We start from the raw sequence: 19,322 nt of genomic DNA, 5'->3' as shown, positions 1-19,322 counted from the left end.
CCATAAGGGGTATCTGCTATGGGGATACTCGGTGTCAAACAGCAGCACATCTTTCACAGCCATGCTCAATAAAATGGATTGACTGAGACACTCAAATTCAGTAAAACAGCGTTAACCTGCATGGTCAGATCCTCCACTGTGCCTGTCATTTCCATCATACCCCTAAAAGGAGTCTGGAACACCCCAGGAGCTGGATGAGGACTGAAGATAATTGTTGTTGCTTCATGGGATTCATCTCATGTATTGCTAGAGCCATCCTCCCCAGGGCAGTTACACACTCTACTAAAGAGGACTGGGCATTTCTAGCCTGCAATTCATCTCATCATCCTGTAGCCTCCTAAAATAACTAAGGGTAATGCCTCCCTCAGAGCGCCTTTTTCCTCTGCTGTGGAGAAAGTCTAAACCACAGACAGCAATGTAAATGGTTGCAGAGTCAGATTAACTCCTTTCTGTCCTTTGGTGCTGGGAAATTGCATCCATAATGATCAGTGAGATATTCCCTCATGTCACCACCTCAGAAATAAAGCTGGGACAGATGAAGGGTATCAACTTTGCCACTGCTTCATTTGGAAGAAAGAATAACTATTTGCTACCTATTATCTGTGGCAAAAGAAAATGACCAAAATTTGCTCTAAGGGAACCAGGTTACCAGAACCTCGTTGTATCCATTCCACTGCCCAGGGGACTGAAGTGATGATCAACACGTGTCCAGGGTGGAGATCAAATCAGCTGAATTAGTTTCTGTGCAACCTGAGTTCACAGACTGTGGCCTGTGGGTGGAAACATTTCTGGGTGACGGTGGGGCTACCGGTACCATGTCCACTCCCACCCAGCTCACAAGTAAAGTGCAATTTTGGTGTGCAAGAACTTCCCCCATCTCTCTCTGCCCCCTTATCAATTGGGCAGAAACCACAGAATCCGTGGAGTATTGATAGCAAGGGAAGAGTGTATCAGTGCTGTGCGAGGTGCTATAATTTCTCTAATGTTTATTGTCTTATGGCTGGAACGAGCAGTTCAGCAGCTGAGGAACACATCGTTTCTATCCCTGCTGCATTGTGCAGAAGCACACACATTACAATCCGTGTCATCTGCACAAAGGTAGCAAGATCCTTGGACACATGCCACCGCAGCTTTGTAGTAAAATTATGGTGCCCTGAACATTTTATGATCTCTGATGATTACAGCATTTGTATCAGGCTGATGGTTCAAATTAATCTGATTTTCAAAAGTTACAGCATTTAATTAGGATTAGTAATAAGAATGATAGCGTTCAAAATGAAAGTATTATGACAGCATCTGCCCTGAAACAGGGAGGGGAAGAGCGGGGGAGAATCAGGGTTTAAAAGAAATAAATATTTAGAGTGACAAACAACCAAAGAAAATAACCTTCTGGAACATTAACCAATAGGTAGCAGCTGCCTCTTCCTTCTGAGGTGGAAAGTCACTCGATACTTCTGCACCTCAAAACATTTTTACTTCGATAGCGTGTAAAACTCTCTCTACAATACAAGTCCTTTTCTATGTATTTTCTAAGCAACTAAACCCTAGCACTCCATTTTGACTTTTATGGCTTTTCAGACTGGTAAGAACCATATAATGATTCATCATTAGAGTAATCTTTAAGCAGCTTTGTTCCTATTTGCTGCTATATATATATATTAAATAGAAATTGCTCTTTGAATTCACCTCTAAAGTCAGACTCAATCTTTTATCTAACAAGAACGGTATCTCCAGCCATCATCTGAATGCAGCAAACTGAGAAAACCTTTTGCATAATATAAATATCTGCATTCACTAAGAGGAAGCTGATGCCATCACATACCGTGAACACATTTTGTAAGTGCTACAAAGCCAGATAGATTTCACAAGCAGCAGCACAGTCCCTTAAAAATAGTCCAGGCACCATCAGAAAGGCAACTTTTCATGTCCAATTCAACAATTTCTGGACCACAGGGTTTGATCACCTGTAGCTGGTTTACAAGCAGCATCTAAAGCATAAAAATGCTTTGGTCAACAAAAGACTGCAGGCACTTCATAAACTGTCCTTCATCTACTTCCCCACAGAAACCAGGGAAATGACTCCCTAGCAAACAGTTCTTCAATTTGTGCTTGTCTGTTATTCATTCCCTGCACTACCTGTGGCTGATGAGCAACAAACATCTGTCCAGCTGTCCCAGCGTGGCTTGCCAGGAGCAGGACCTGATGGATCAGGCCGGGCATTTGTCTCCAAAAAGACAAATCCCACAGGAATCCTGGTACTGCTGCTGCCACATCACCACTGGGCCAGATGAATGCCAAGTGTAGCCCCGTCTTGCAGCAGAGCACTGGAGAGGCATGAGAAGGAGCACCCTGACTTTACTTTACAAGGGGGGCTGTTACGTGACTGTCAGGCAGAGGAAGGGATCAGTACGGTGCATGTCACATGCAATGCTGACCAGCCCCCATTTAATGAATTACAATCTTTTAAATTACCATTATTAACTCTAGCAAATAGGTTTCAACTTCCATATAATTAGAATTTAATGCAAAACTTTATTACTTACCAGAAAGGCTGCTTAGAAAATCAGCAGTAGTTCAAATGCACTGGTTTGATTTCCTGAGTGGATGGGAGTAGAGCTGTGAGGCACACATCCTCCCTCACCCACTCCTTCAGATCCCATCGCATGGGAATGCACCCCAAGGTTTTGCTGCTTTTGCAAAAGTAATTCTGAAAAAGGCACTTGCTGGAATAGGGACACAAAGGTAACCAAAACAGTTTCTGGCCAGCAAGCACCAAATTAATTCTGATTTTTGATGGCGTGTTTATAAGAAGCATCTTTAATTCGCTCAGTTCTAATCACCATTCTGTCTGTGTGCAAACAGCAGAAAATGAGGTGACTGCCATAGAATTTTTCTAGTGTTTCCTGCACATGCAATCGGGTTGTTTAACACTCACCACCTTTTATAAGTGCTCTTCTAGAAAGAAGTCATTCAGGTGACCTTACACCAGTATTAGACCAGTGAGACCCCACTGGGTGTTTGTACATTTGTATTTTCACCTCTCTGAGTGAATCCAGGAGATTTTTCTTCTCTTTGTGGGAGAAACGAGTGTTGCTATGGAGCACTGCTGCCCAGCTCTACCTAGTGTGTAAGTAAGAAGGGATCCTCTTTCCCAGGATGGAAAGGAGCAGCTACTCCCAAGGCAACATTGCCGCCTCCATCCCCAGGTTCTCGATTCATATACAGCAGCAAATCCACCAGACCCACTTCTGCTCCTCCACTTTCAAGACAGAGGTCTTGCAGAGCAGCAGAGATCTTCTCTACAGGGTCCCAAAGGAGGATGCACAAGTGTCCTAGTCTTGCAGAAGAGAGGAAACACATTCTTGTCTGCATTTGGGCCCAAATTACAGTTAAAAATGGGGACTCTTCTCCAGACTTTCCTGTGAAATATGTCAGTGCTGAGTCAAGCACAGCACAACAGCCCTGGAGAAGTTGAGGAGGCAATAATAAACCAAACAGCTCAGGTAGCAACACGTTCCAGTCAGGAAGCCCTGACTAAAGAAAACAAAGTGACTAAAAAGATTTGCAGTGCAGATGACAGTCCTGCTCTTTTTCCTGAAGAGTGCAGTTATGACACATTTGTTCTGCCAGGATGCCACAGAAACACTTGTGAAACTGTTACACAGCAATGGCACTGTTGGCTGTGCTATCTCAATAGATCTGCAATGCCAGAGACATGCACAAACCTCTCTCCGCGTGATCCAGGCACGTAATCCAGGCAACACCTACCTAATTCTGCACAACCAGGTCTCCTCAGCAGGCTCTGCGCTCGTGCGTGTGCTCGGGAACCAACCCACAAACATACATATCTAAGTCGACTAGGAGAACCAAATCAAAGAGGCGTCTAATGCCCAAGACCCTGCTTTTCCAGGGAAAATTGTTTGAAAACTTCCCTTTTGGCTTAATCCCTACAGAGCAAGGCTCCCACTGCCCATCTCAAGACAAACCACAAACACATGCCCCACTGGTGAGAAAGGATCAGCATTACCCACTGCTGATTTTGTCAGGGATTTCCCAAGCAGGCACCTTCCTAAGGGAGCCTAAGGAAACCTGACAACGCTGGCAGTTTTGCTCTCCTAGGCACTGGTGCAAAAAATCCCCCAGCAAAGGTTGCAGGTGGCGAAGCAGTGAGCAGGGATGCACAGAACTCCTCTCCCCAGAGCTGGGAAAGCAAAATACAAACCCCAGACTCACACAGACTGCTCCTAAAGCGCATTTCCTTCTTTACTTCCAAACAGCCAGATCAACCCTTAGGACCTTAAAATTCCCCTCTTCCTCAGGGAAGAGTGCCTCTCTTCTTCCTTTTAGTTTAATTTCACTCCTCCAAAAAAAACACCACGTCCCTGTTGGCAGCATTTTCTCTGTGCGGGTGTCCTCTGTCCTCCCCATGCCCGCGGGAGCAGGATGAAGGGACCTGTAGAGTGCACTGTGTCCCTGTGTCTGAGCCGGAGCATACCCCAGCATACTGCAGCCAACCCCCTCAGAAAGGTCATACGCCAGGAAGAAGCCGAAGCTCCCAGGTGCATTAGGCAGAGAACAAGGCAAGTTTGTTCCAATTAAGTGCAACTTTATTGCCAGGCATGAAAGGTATCACTTAGGTATCCTTCGCTCTCTCCTCCATCCTCACAAAAGCCACGCACACGCTTCTGTCCAGCATCAGGCTGCATATTAAACCCTGTTCCCACTGAAAGATTTTTCTCTTAATTTTATAGCCCAGGCTGAGGAGAGGACTGTATGCCCCCCCCCTACCCCCGGCAAAAATCACAGCATTTAGCACAGGCGGCAGCACCTACCTCAGTGAGCTGACAGAGCCAGTGAGCCAACATAATTCCTCTTGGATGGAGACATTTACCCCAGCTCAGACAGCCGGGGCTCTGCTGCTATGCCTGGTGCTTCGGACACACCAAGAAAGCATCTTCCGTGAGCAGCGCAGCTTCTCTCACACACCGAACTGCAGCAGCAGCAGCCTGGGAGAGCAGCAGCAGTTGAATTGCTGCACATGTATCTCTGCAGATTATTTCCTGCTCGAACACTTGGCATAAAGGCAGATGCTCTTAACCCTCTGGAGGCCTATACCTCTGTCCCTCCTTGGCAGGGGTGAGCAAGCAATTCCAAATATTTTGTGCTGAGGCCGGAGAGGAATGACTGGAGACACACAGGGCATCCTCCGAGAAGTAGTCCCACAACCTCGAGTTAGTTGCAGTCACTTTGCGTTCAGGGAGCCAGGCATTCCCACGGCAACCCACAGCATCCCCGGCCAGACACCGCACGGCTCCCGCTGCATCACTGGCTGCAGGTCTCCAAGCTCCGGCAAAGCACCACTCACACAGCCCCTGCCAGGGTCCCCCGGGATGGGGTGGCCAGCGCGTTGGACCTGTGGCTGGAGGCCACGGCCATGCAGGCGAGAAGCTGAGGGGCACGGGTGTTGTGGCGATCCCAGCAGTGTCACCAAAACTCAGGCAAACGGGACTCCTGCTTCTGGCACAAAGCTCTGCGGCCCCGGGCGCTGCCCATCACCTGCAGGCACCCACACCACAGGCGAGCAGGCGCTGTCCGGACAGCACTCGGGCAGCGAGCTTCAGCACTGCTCCCTCTCATAGCCTGCGAATGTGACTGGAAAGCATGGCTGAAAAACATGCTACAATTAACAGGAGGGAGGGAGATACTATTGCTCTCCTGCTAGTCTTAAAGGCACATTGCTCACATGTGCCTGCTGGAGATGCAAAAACCCACAGCTCTAGCCCCAGCATCCCACCCATATGCAAGCTGCCAAGAAGCCCAGGCAGGAGCCCTGTCCTGTTTTAAGGGAAGGAGAGCATGCCAGAAAGGGAAGAGACAACTAGCAGGAGAACCCGCACATCAGGGTCTGGGAGTGAGGCAGGGCAGCCTGGCCACTGCCATGCCACATCTTATACACCACCCAGTCATCACACCGGGCAGGCCAGAAGGGCCTGGTGTACCTCAAGTGCATGGTGGCCCTCTCCTGGGCTTGGCAGGAGAGGTGGGTTAGCGGGACTGCTCCCAGTAGAGATGCTGGCCAGGGCTACAGCAGCAGCAGGTGCAGGTCTGCATCCTGATGTTACCCAGAAAGGATATCCCTTCTGCAACTCTTCTCAGAGGCAGAAGCTGTGAGACTCTGAAGTCCAATGTGCCACACTTGTTAAAGCTGTGATGAGTTCAGCAGGTCTCAGACTGGCTATAGCATCTGGTGCTACAGCCACCTCCCTCCTGCCACAGTGCTGCAGCCAGTCAACTGTGGGACTGCCAAAAGCTATGTATTCTATCTTTGCTTCTCACAATGACATCTTCTGTGTGCCTTAGGATAGTCTGGTTTCCCACAGCTTAGATTCAACAAGAACAATGCCAGTAACTTCAGCCTTCATCAAGCTTTTCCCTTCCCTGTCCCCCAAAAAACTGTCATCCAAAACACCCTGTACAAGTCTATCAAACAGGGAATTTACCCAACTAAAAATCTCTACTTTTTTCTCAGTAGTGGTTGTTGTCATATACAACATGCTGTTCTGAGCGGGACAGAGTCACATGAAGCCCTGGACCTTGTTAAGCCACTTTGCATCACACAGCATCATGTTAATACCTTTGATTCTCCAAGCTCACTGGAGGCACCAGAATTAACCTGATTGATACTTGCCTCTGTTACCATGAGGGAAGCTATTAGTAGCGTGGACATTTTAACCTGAGCTCGCAGTGACAAAACAAGTTACTATGGTGAAGAAGCTGTAAGTTAAGCATAGTTTAACTTCAGGCTTTTCTGAAAAAATAGCCTGAAAGACAAGGTACCTTCACAGTGCTACAAGTATCTGTCCTGAAATGCAACAGTCCCCTGCAATGTATTGAACAGAAAGACTCTATGTATGGGCTTTTTCTTTTTAAAGTGCAAGACCTGTCTGGTCAATCAAAATTAAATCCAGTGGCAAAGACTGCCTATTAAGTTCATAAAATCAAATGCAGATTTGAGTTATTCTGTTGTGTGCAATAGAGTGCTTTGGCATGAAAAATCCAGGGCAGCAGGGTCACATCTTACTATCAGCTACCAGATGTGTCACTGAGAATTACACACACGTCTGTGAGTAGAAGTGGGACACCCTTCGCCACAGCAAGAACATTTCTCTTTGACTCATGGTAATACAAGACTTTGTTTTAAAAAATATTTGAGTGTAAGGAAGACACCATGCTGTAAAGTGTCATATTAGAGGAAGCTGAATCACTATAGATGTCTACAAACAACTGCAAGACCCAAAATTTCACAGTGCAATTGTACTAAATTGTATGTTCCACCCAAAATGTGCATTCCAATTAGAGTACACAGCTCTTCACAAAGAGAAAAATATTGCAAAACAATCCTTCTGAAAGGCTTTACAGGCACAATAAATAACTGTATACCTAAAGAAGCACAATCACCATTACAGTGGCTTTTAAAGAAGAGAAACTTGGAAATCAGAAACCTATCTACAACTATCCAAAACTGCTGGAAACATATTTTAAGCTGTATTCCCATCTTATACCCTAGGAATAATGATGCAAACGTTTTGAAACTCAAACATCTTAGATAGTGGATGTGTCCATATAGAAGGACGTGCCTAGCATCCAAAACAAGCAACCATCTATGAGACAACAGGCACGTTCAAGAGCATCCAGCATGTCGACCCTGTATAAGAAATAACAATGATAGTTTAAATGGCTACTTTGGGGAAAAAAGAGCAAGAGAAAAAGAAAACACAAACAGGCAGAGGCAGGAGACAGAGAGAGGCTTTGCAGGGTGAGGCTGTACCCAGTAAATCACTTGCATGGATCCTGCAAAATACTGTGGTAATCCCTGCTCAGAAATCTGGGATGCTCACCTCAGTCTTCTTCATGTTACAAAATTAACCTGTCCTATTCCTGAAATTCAACATCTAACCTCCCTTTATAATTATTCTTCTACTACACTCATATAGTGCATGAAGGCTAATCCATCTTCTAAAAAATAGTTCGTCCATTTATTAGGGAATGTGTTGCCACTGAGTTGCACAGGATCATAATTGGTTTGTAACAGGTAAGTAAGCGATTCATACATCTATTGTCAGAACATCTTTCAGGTGATGTGTAAGAAAATCTTTAGAAGTGGGAGGAAAGGGCTTCTGTACTGAAAATCAATGTCAGCACAACCGTTTCAGAATTCTGGAGGATGATGAGGGAGGCTGGACATTCACTTCTGTACTTGACACACTGAAGCAACTGCACAGGGCCACTATGTACACTGCCACAGTCAAGCACCTGAACTCCTGCATATAATGATGGCAGGAACAGTACTGGATGGGTCTGAGATGCCCTGTGCAAGCAGCAGGCAGGGAGATTGTCTCTGTTGAGCCTTACTCTCAATTTTGAAACACGTAGTAAGAGCTGTACTCAGCAGGGAGAATAGCTCCTGGACAGACCATGAACTGAAATTTTCTTCCAAGGAAACAAAACTTGCCAAAGGGTGAGATGATGCCACATAGCTAAGCTTCTCTTAGAAGTTATAAATTATTTCACACACATGCCCAACTCTGTGCTCCCTACAAGCTCTTAGCTACAAATAAATTAAGGAGACTCTGGGATATGCCAAGCATTTCACCCCAGGGTTCTCCAGAATTACTCATTTCCAGGCTGCCTAACAGAGCAGCTCCAAAACATTTTGTACCACTGGTCACCCTTCAGTTTCTCATCAACGCCTACCAGCAGCCAGCTACCAAGCACTTACCATAACGCCATCGATGGCTACAGTTTGGAAATGCTGGATAGCTATCAAAGGAATTCCAGACAGAAGAGAGAGCTGGAGGGGAGGTTCAGTGCAACCATTGAGAACAGAGCACAGGGGCTGGGAACTAACAGCACTAAGCATTCATACACAGCCTTCTCAGAAATTAACTCTCAGCAGAGCTAAGAAAAGGAGCGACTAAAGCATATACAGTTTGAACACTTGCATATTAGCACAGTAGCTGGCAAGCCTGAGCTTTACTTACTTTGGGAAAACTTCAGAAAAGGCATTAGCATCCCAGCCACATTGCAAGGCACCTCACTAGGAAACATCACAGGACCAGTCTTCAGTGTTTGCCCAAGGAGATGCGTGTGGATCCATATGGGAGTTCACTAGAAGAAAAAGCTGGGGACATCAGAGACATAAATGTTCTTTCAAACACCATATTTGCAAGACAAAAAACACCCCAGTGACCTGGAGTGTTTAGAAACAGACATAACAGTTTATGTATCTTCAAAATGTCAGCACTTCATTCCTTTTATTTATCAGTATTTATTCTGCACTTAAAACTATTCTATTGTATTTAGAAATCAGAATTTCACAGCCCTCCTTGTACCTGTGATTTAGAAATAGAAGTATTTTCACTGTAAGAAGGGTTTGCAGAATTCAATGAATATGTTAACAGAGTCAAAAGAGCATGTTTGGACAACTTGGGGAATAGAAAGTGTGTCCCATTCCCTCCCACCCCACTCCAGCTGCCTTGAACAAGCTTGTGGTTTCACATTTATTGAGGCTTCATTCTTGAACTATTTTTGATAATTCAGTCTTGATTTCGCTGAAACTTTCAATGTATTTGAAAACTTAAACATTAAAATAGGACCAGGGGAATAATTTGTTAAATAATCATCTTCCATACACCAAATACGCTGTGCAGTCAGAGACGTCCAGGCTGAACACCATAACCATAAATAACTATGGTATCTACAAGTGCAAATCAATCTATTCCATATTGGAGTTCTCAAAGAGGAAAAGGCACCATTCATCAGTCAGGGGCCACGGTTCTGACTGGTGGTGTTTCTTCCTGCTTCAGTGACAAAACAAAGGTAACAACTATGAATACAATCCCAAAAGGTACCAAGTGTAAAATGGGCTCTAGCAAAGTGTAGTAAGACTGACAACTGAGAACTGAAAGGTAAACTCTTGTCAGTCAGGTGCAGCAAGAATGAGCAAACATCAGTACAAAGTCTAATCTCCAAGCAGCAGATCCTTTGCTTCTTGGTGCAGGCAAACTGCAGGTACAAGTATTGTAGGAAGGTAAGAACAGGTAATAACTTTACTGTAGGGACAACTGCATTAACTTGAGCTGCGTTATCCAGAAGTGAGACTGAACTATTTAAACTTCCATTTTGGCCACCTGTGCTGTGAATGGCTGTTAAATCATAAGAACAACATGCTACTTGTAGATGTCTTGATTGACTTTACTGCTCTGGAGTCACTGTCTCTCCTGCTGAACAAACAGGAAAGTAATGCTTATTGCTACAGGGAAGCTGAGGCACATGGGTTCTGCCTGGCAAGACAAACTACTCTGGGCTAACCATTTAAGCTCATAACCCACCCTTTAAAACAGCCCTAACTATTCCATAAACATTTGGGAGGTGCCTTGGAAACTGGTAATGCCACATACACACAACCAGTGTCTGACTGCAATGTCACAGACTCCAAACACAGAAAGGTCTGTCCAGGCAACCATGATGACCAAGGTCTGTGGTCATCTGGAAGATATAAATCTTGTGGAAATACTGTGAACATAGCTCTTGAAGAAACATTGCAACTGGTGTCAAGTGAAACCATGTGCCATCAGCAGTGATCAGAGCAGCACAGGCTTGGGACCCACAAAGCCATGGGAATGCATCAGCACATAGTGGCACAGTAAGCTACACCAAAGTCACTGGAAGCCTTCTGGCACCCTTCCCCACCTCATATTCTTTCCAGGGATTTTCTTCCTAATGAAATTCTTCATCAATAATTTAATAAAACTTTATATCCAAGTTTAATTTTCTATTCATACTGATTTTACTCATTTATGGTTTGGGGAAAATTCTGAAAGCATTCTATCCCATACATTTGCCAAAATTTGATAAATCTGATTTCTATTCAAAGTGTCACACTAAGCAACATGAACAGACCTGTCAAGCCCACACTCAGACCACTAGCTTCACTCCACCTTCCTCTTCCACCTCTGGTGACCATCTCTCTGATGTGTCCACAGCGCAATCTCCACCTTTCCTTTGCCTTGCTGCTCCCTGTCCAGCAGCCCTTCCATGGAATTCACCAACCTAAATACCAGTCATGAGACCTCTCCATGCATAGTGTTTCACATACTGAGAACTTTGTGAGAACCAAACCAATATTAACACCAGAAAGTCATTCAGCGACCATAGAAACAATGGGCTTTTTCCCTCACACAAAACTACACCAGGAATCCACATGCTGGGGGTGTTCCTCTGCTTCTCAGCTGCAGCATGAGTCCATCACACTCCAGGCAGCACCTGATGGAGTCAGAGCACAAATGAGTCAATTATTTAAACCTGAATTCATTAGCAAGGTCCAGAAACCCCAGTGGAGAAAGAGAGAGGAATGAGATATTGCAGCTGACAAACACAAGTCACGGTATTGAAGGGGGACCTGCTCCTCCTGAACCTCCTGGGGTTGAGGAGACAGTTTCTCATACAGTAGCAGTGAAAACCTTGCTCTGGGATGGCTCAGCAAGTTTTGCCTCAGCTTTGTTTTACCTTGGATGGCTGAGGACATCTCTTTGCACTCTTAATTTTCCCTAGGAGTTTCAAGAGCTTGTGTGCACCCAAGGGTCCTCCTGGAGCACAGACAGGACACAGTCTCCTTCTGCACCCACGATACATTGTCCTCTTCTGTAATCCCCTTTCACACTCTTGTAGTCATCAGCTAATAGAGCAAGAGGGGGGCAAACATCACAGAGGAGCCCAATGGTCAGCACATTTACATGGTTCATGGTGTGCTGATCTCTGCTGCCCAAGCATACAAGTGCCCTGCTCTAGGCTGCCAGGATGCCTCAGCTGCTGTTCCAGCCATGGGTTGAGGCCTCAATCCAGCATTTTCCAGCTGGCCAGAGCAGCGGACTTCACCTCCAGGTCCCTTTGCAGGACACACACTGGCATGTTGTGATTGCTCAGCCTATACACATTAACTCAAGGACACTAAGAAGGTTTAACTGAACTGAGACTAAGAGGGAAATGACTAAGGAGCTTTGGCAGGTGGGGTGAATCCCGTCATTAATTTTAGTAGTGACTGATCTAAAATACATACACGTTGTCCTTTTATAGAGGGACTGGTTTCTCTGTTGCTGCTTTAAAAATGTCATGCTAGCTCCACCTAGCACATTGAATGCTTATGCTAGCACTGGTGAATCATTCAGGACTATACATGGTCACTTTTGTTTGGTTTGATCAACTAGTTATTTTTTGCAATTGAAACTAATGCTTCCATTGAATTCCTTTCACAATCTCCCATGGGAAAAATATGGCTTTCAGCTGATCTCTGAAGGGTACTTTTACTAAGTATGCAAAAGATTTCGGCAACACTTTGTTATGCATCACATATATTTTAGAAGTCCATTAGAGCCCTCCAGATTTATCATGCTACCAGGACCCAGATGGATATTTAACACAAGTATCATTTTAAAGATCAATGCAGAAATCCAACTGACTGATCAGAAATTGCCTGGGCAACAGAAGTGCTCAGACCACCCCTTGTAAACACTGCCTAATGATTCATACCTTGCAAGCTCTGCTGGTCCCATCTGGATCAATATTATCCCATTAAAAGTTTCTGCTCAGTTGCTAAGCAGTACAATCACTAAAACAGGGTTTCTGGAATACAAATTCCAAAGGAAAGTCAATCAGACATAATGCTGCTACTACAGACTGCCTCTAATTTTTGTGATTGGCTCTGCAATAAATTTAACAAAAGAAATTGGCAATCAACAAACAATATTTTGACAACAGACAAATGTTTTTTTAAAAATGGAGAAAGGATGAGCATTGAGGTAAGTCATGCACTTACCTACAGAAATCCAGTAGGGGTTACTATGGCATCTAACAGGACAACTTCTCTTCTAGCAGGGCTAATGAGGTGTTATCACACTGCTAGTAACTGCTTTTAAAGTAAAGGAAGCATTCCCTGTGTCACAGACCTTCTGTGCCCTCTGCTTGGATGTTCAGACGAAACGGATTCTTGTTGAGCATCCAAATGGGAGTGAGCAAAAGAAAAGCATTCAGGGGATATCTTCCAATGCATTTATCACAAGCTTCAGAGAAAACTTCACCGCCATTCAGACAGATGGTCCTGTGGGCCAGACCATGATACATGTCTAGGGACTGTAATGGCCCTGTAGAAGAGGAGAGCATGGTCATCCAGAGAACCTGAGGCTTGCCAAACTCACGCTGCAACCCCGGTCCGCCACACTAAGTTCAAGAACTTCTGCTTAGAGGCCAAAACGTGGATCTAGGGACACATAATGATGTGTTGAAAAAAAACAACAAGGGGAGAGCAATAGGCAGAAGTTACTTGGATCTGTGGAACACCGGGGTAAAGCAGATGACCCCCATAGCCTTTCACAATTACAGCAGCCATAGGGAGACACAGCTTAGCAGCAAATATACAGCAGAAACATAACAAAAGCCATCACACATTCTCAGTACAGCCTATTACCCACAGGAATCAGGCTCCTCTCTATATATATTATTAGCAATCAGATTTTTGATATTTGCATTTGGAAGAAAATAAAGCAAATGGGAAATCCATTTGAGGCCCTTTGCAGAGATGAGAAAATGAGATTATCTGAGCCGTTGTCACAGCGCTGAATAATACCAAAAAAAGAGCCAGAGAAACACAGATCAGAGCACACACAACCCACGGAGATTTAAAAAGCGAGTCCCAGCCCTGAAAGCTGCACTACCTTTCCTACGTGGGAATCCTGTTCCTGTTTTACAAATGTACCGTCTCTGCCGCACAGCCTTGGAGCAGACTGAGCCCATATGCTTGGGTGGCTTTGGGCCCACAGTGAGACACGTGCCAGTTCCACTAGGGCAAGAGGTGCTAAGTGAATCTGCATGCAGATGGGGAGTATGCATAATGAAGCGAGTGCCAGCTCTTTGGCAGAATGCTGCTCGGCAGAGAGGGTGATGCCATGTTGATAGCAGATGCTGCTAACACCTGTTGATGGGTACAGCATTCTCTTTTTAAAAGCAGTCAGCCATGGGAAGCAGGAGAGCATGGGGTTTGTCAGCACTCAAGGGACAGAAACAGATAATTGCTTTCCAGGTGTCAGCGGGCAGTAAACAAAGGAAAACGTCTGCTGTGAAGTTCCAGAGCCACGCAGGACATTAGGCAACCTGCAGCAGACACAGCACTGGCCTTCAAGGAAAACACACCCATCTGAAGCTACAGGACCCAGGGCAACAGACCTCATTGCTTCATGTGCAGCAGCAGCAAGGCAGAAAACACAAAGCCTGTTATGTTTCAGGAGGAGCTGGGAGGCTGTATGCAAACATGTTGCCTCTGTTCCTGCAACACAGGCCTGTTTTGGCTTCCTTCAGCTGGCCCAGGACAGGCACCTTGGCCTGTTGCACAATTTTATCAAGATCAGCCAAGAAGTTCTCTAGGTGTGAGACAGTGAACTTGCACAAGACCGGTCTAGAAGGCCACAGTACTTTCATCATTCCCTTGGAGAGAACTGTTGACTCATTACTTCATTTTTGCACAAAATTTTTCTCCTTCATCCATATCCCTAGATAGGGAGAATCCCAGACAGTGCTTTAATAAAACATAACTTAAATAGCATCTACTTAATTACTTGTATATGGGACAAAAAAGGATTTGCTTCTGGCACAAATGAATACATCCATTTTTACTTCTTTGCACAGAGATCTACAAGAATGTAGCAATTATATTAGGCTAAGCCAAAAGTTTGCCTATCTTAGGCACATGCCAAGGACAAGGCACAGGCCAGGGAAAGCAGATACATCCCCCTAACATTCTCCTGGCATTCAATCATTTTCAAGCCAGCAGCTCTCTAAGTCACATATAATGTCTATTTATTTTACAAACCTTGTTGGATCGTGTCCCATTCTCTTCCGAATCAATGTAAACTTCTTTGCTCAGACACAGCTCTGAGCTGAGCACATGGGAAAGGGTCCCCAGGTTGACTGTCCATTGCATGAAGATCCACCTTTGTTTAGAACAATTCATCATTTGATACCTTCATGGTATTGCTCCTGGAGCAGCACTGCCTGAGCAAGCATGCCATGAATCCCTGGCCCTACCCATCTTCCTCGTGACATCAGGAGACATAATTGACCAGTCAACTTTGGATGTTGGGGTAGTCATGACTCAGTTTGTACTAGAGAAAATGAAGTTTGAAACCAATTTGTGTTAGGGAACACTCATTGTGTGCCTCATTTCCTTGCCTCCTGCTACATTCATGTTAAAATACCCTTCCTCCATTGCCAATTTCTTTCTAAACCCCCACTTAGAGACAAAGGGTGTTTTCATTACAGATTCTCAATTATTACTAAATCCCCCAGATTTCAGATAAGCACATTTTTCTTTTTCCTTCAAAATTCTATCAAACAGTGCCCTATCCAATTACTGTCTCCTGACCAAGTTTCAAAACTGAGCTTGTTTGACATCAAGGAAACATAAAACACAAGAAAAATAATTCTCTGGAAATGCTACCCACTACTTCTTTTATCAGTTTAGTGCTTTCAATGAAACCATCCTGTGAAGAGAAAAGAATAAATTCCAGCCCTTGGGGATAGACTAAAGGGAAAAAAACTTTTTAATATGTGACGATCTGAAAGGAACAAGAGAAAAGCAGGGTTTGGAGGGAGCACCTTTGGCTGGCACTAACAATAGCTTTTGTCAGGCGCCCTGCTCCAGCAGCACTATCAGCCAGCTGGCTGCATAATTTAACATATATCACCTTATATATCTTGATCTTATCATAACACTTTATAGAGGCTAATGGAAACGGTAGAACAGACTTTTTAGAGCTTCTCTAGTGCTTGCTTTGAACTGCCAAGGTTTATACCACATCCAGTCCATCACTTAATCCAATGTACTGAAATCTACTGTCACATGAAGCACAAAGTAAAAAGCATTTAATAAATGCATGGGTGGAATGGAGACCAGCTGACCACGAAAAGCATAACATTCACTCATTCTTCTTGTAAACTCTTAGGTTTTTCTAAACCCACACAACAAAGTATCGGATACTTTCAGGGTTAATTTTTTGTGACTGTTTTTTCCTAGGCTCACCCCTTCTCCTAAGGCTTCCTACTGTCAAGAAAATAGCACATTTTACTATCCAATAATAACGTAGAAAATCGCTATGCAATACATTTTAGTGCACAAGTTTACTACAAGAATTATATTTTTTATTTTATTATAACTAAGAAAGAACAGGAAAGTGCCCTTCTCCCACCTATGGCTTTTATCAATCCGAGGCAGGCAGGATTCTTTTTAATTTTTATTCTTTAACTGGATAGCAAAAAAGCAGTTAACGCACTGAAAATAAATCCACAGCATAAAAGCAGTTTTGGAAGTATGTATTTCCATGTCTGCTTTTTTGAATCAAGCACCAGTCTGGCAGGGCAGACATCACGCCCAGAGAGCTGTTTTTCCCAGGGTGGGAACAATCCTAGCTGTTCTGACCTTGCGATTTTCCCACACACAAGGAAGCTGACTGCATAATTCGTCAAACATCTCAAGTCATGGATTTTTTTTTTCCCAAAACTTAATCCTCATAAGAAGAAATGATCAATGTGAATCAGCCGAATCTAGAAAGATTAAGAAAGTAGGGCTGTTGCTAAGCATAACGCCAAGAAAACTACACTCATTGTAACAGCACATGATTATCACCACTACTGTGCAGAAGGTAATTATTTCCACTAAGCTGTGGCAAGCTTTTGCAAAGCACAGACAGGTAGTTCACCTTTCAACCAGCCAGTCCTCAATCTGCATTTTTATTGAGCTATTAGGGGACAGGTAAAAATAACATGATTAACTTCTTGGATTCTTTTTATATGACTTATGGTCTTTATGGTATCTTGGCCTCCACATATGTCATAAATCAATGAAAGGGGAGAGTAATAGGAGGAGAGATACACAGAAAAGATGAAGGGATTTAACCCTATCCAGCAACCAAGCACAACAGACACTCACTTGCTTCCCAGCTCAAGCAGGATGGGGGAAGAGAACTAGAAATGTAAAAGTGAGAAAACTCATAGGTTGAGATAAGAACAGCTTAATAATTGAAATAAAATAAAATATGATGATATGAATAATATATAATGTATGACTTTATATATAATGTGTATACTTATGTCTATAGTTACATAATTTAAAAATAAAATATACTAATATAATAAATAATTATGTCTCAACGTGTCAGCTTTCTCCCTAGTTTTATTGCTGAGCATGACATCATATGGTATGAAATATCCCTTTGGTGAGTTGGGGTCAGCTGTCCTGGCTGTGTCCCCTCCAAACTTCTTGCGCACCCCCAGCCCACTCACTAGTTGAGTGATGTAAGGAGCAGGAAAGGCCTTGACTCTGTGTAAGCACTGCTCAGCAGTAACTAACACATCCCTGAATTACCAACACTGTTTCCAGCACAAATCCGAAACACAGCCCCATAACAGCCACTATGAAGAAAATTAACTCTATCCCAGCCAAACCCAGCACAACTGATATTCAAGTCCTCCCATGGAAGGCAGACAAACCTCCAAGGAAATATGGGCAGACTGCTGTTAAGGGGAGGAAGAAGAGAACATGAAAGATATCAGCCAACCAAAATAATGGGAAAACCCCAAAACATACATACATATGGATGATCCTGGGAAACTAGCAGGGACCTCTCTGCAGGAGTATTGTCTGGGGAACAAGATGTCTCAGAGCTTTCAAGTCAGACCATCCAACCATGAGGTACCAAAGGCTGTCAACATCCAAAACTAGCTCAGTGATTATAAAGGGAAACAGGAACTAGGACACACTGATAAATGCAATAAAACCACCTTGAAAACACAAGAGCTAAGAGATTAGCAAGCTAGACAATACTTTTTCCTCCATGCTGTCATGGTTGATTGTTTAAAGCCTGTCAGAAGCTCCTCTGGGAAACCCTTCATAGACATACTGAGAGCAGTGGGAGAGCAGGGAATCAGTCAATATTTAATAACTTTATTACTCAGACAGTACCATATGAAATTAATAGAAAATTACAACGACATTTGGGGGGAAAAAAGTGCTTTTCTTTTACAATAACAATCAAGTAGTTTGAAGTATTTTGAAAAGGCTTTCTCTTTTCAATGTTTAAAAGAGGCACATACCTGTGCTAAAGCTGTAACAGAATCTTGAGGACACTTCAACTACCAGAGAGCTTCCAGAAATACTCCTGTTGCCAACACTGAAAGTTTTCTTTTTGCCATCTCACTTTCTTTTTTCAAATCATGAGCAAATATGCAACTGCACTGAAATCATTAGCACTACCCACTGGGCAGATCTGCTTGGCACTGCACGCTCACTCTCTCCCAGACAGACAGCTGGAGGCTGTATGTGGACACCAGGCTTGCAAAGCACCGACAGCCTTCCACTGCACAGAGCTGTGCTACATTTCCTTCTTGAGGGGGAAAGACAATTTCAAAAGGAAGCCAAAGACCACATTTGGTTTTAACTCCTACATCCCAGTAGTGGAACTACTATTGGAATGCTGCACGCCTATCGGGAGGTTCACAATCTTAAACGAATGATGGGAGATGATGGAAACCATAGAAATAGCCAAAAAGCACTTGAAATACAGAGCCTATGCTTCACAGCAAGACACCCAAAGAGCTTCTCACAGAAAAACTAATATCGAGAAGTGGCTTGTAGAAGTGCATGAACAACCATGCACATGTCTAACTAGTGACACAGACAGCTTCTGTAATTCAGCAGAGAAAGTGAAAGCAAAAAAAAAAAACCCCCAGTGTCAGAAAGTTGAAATTACTGAGTCTGGTATTAACCTCCACCGATCGATACACTCACTGTACTCTCAAATACCATGTCTCCTGGAAGACTGGGAGCACTTCTTTATCTGTCTTGCTCCAGCCAACACCCTGAAGAAAATAATTATTTTATATCTTCTCTCTTCACGCACCAAGCTCTGAATTGCAATATAAATTTAGTTTTCCCAAAGAGTTGGTTATTCACCTGCCTATTTGCTTGTCCCTATCATCCTTCAAGGAGGAAAGCAGAGCAGCAGCACTCTCACAAGTTCATTTGATTGGCAAATGCCTGAGGTTTTCTACTGATCTTTAAACGCACTCTGAATTGAATAAAACCTTCAACATCGGTACTGGAATATTTCATGCACTGCAATTTTATTTCATTTCTTACATATCTGGCTACTGCCAAACAAGAGGATATTCCATGAAAGCAAATGCAGTCCTACATGAGATACAAACCGCTCTCAAAG

This window comes from Gallinula chloropus (assembly GCF_964237585.1).
Source record: "Gallinula chloropus genome assembly, chromosome: 11".
Lineage (NCBI taxonomy): Eukaryota > Metazoa > Chordata > Aves > Gruiformes > Rallidae > Gallinula > Gallinula chloropus.
Note: the sequence above shows the minus strand (reverse complement) of the source record.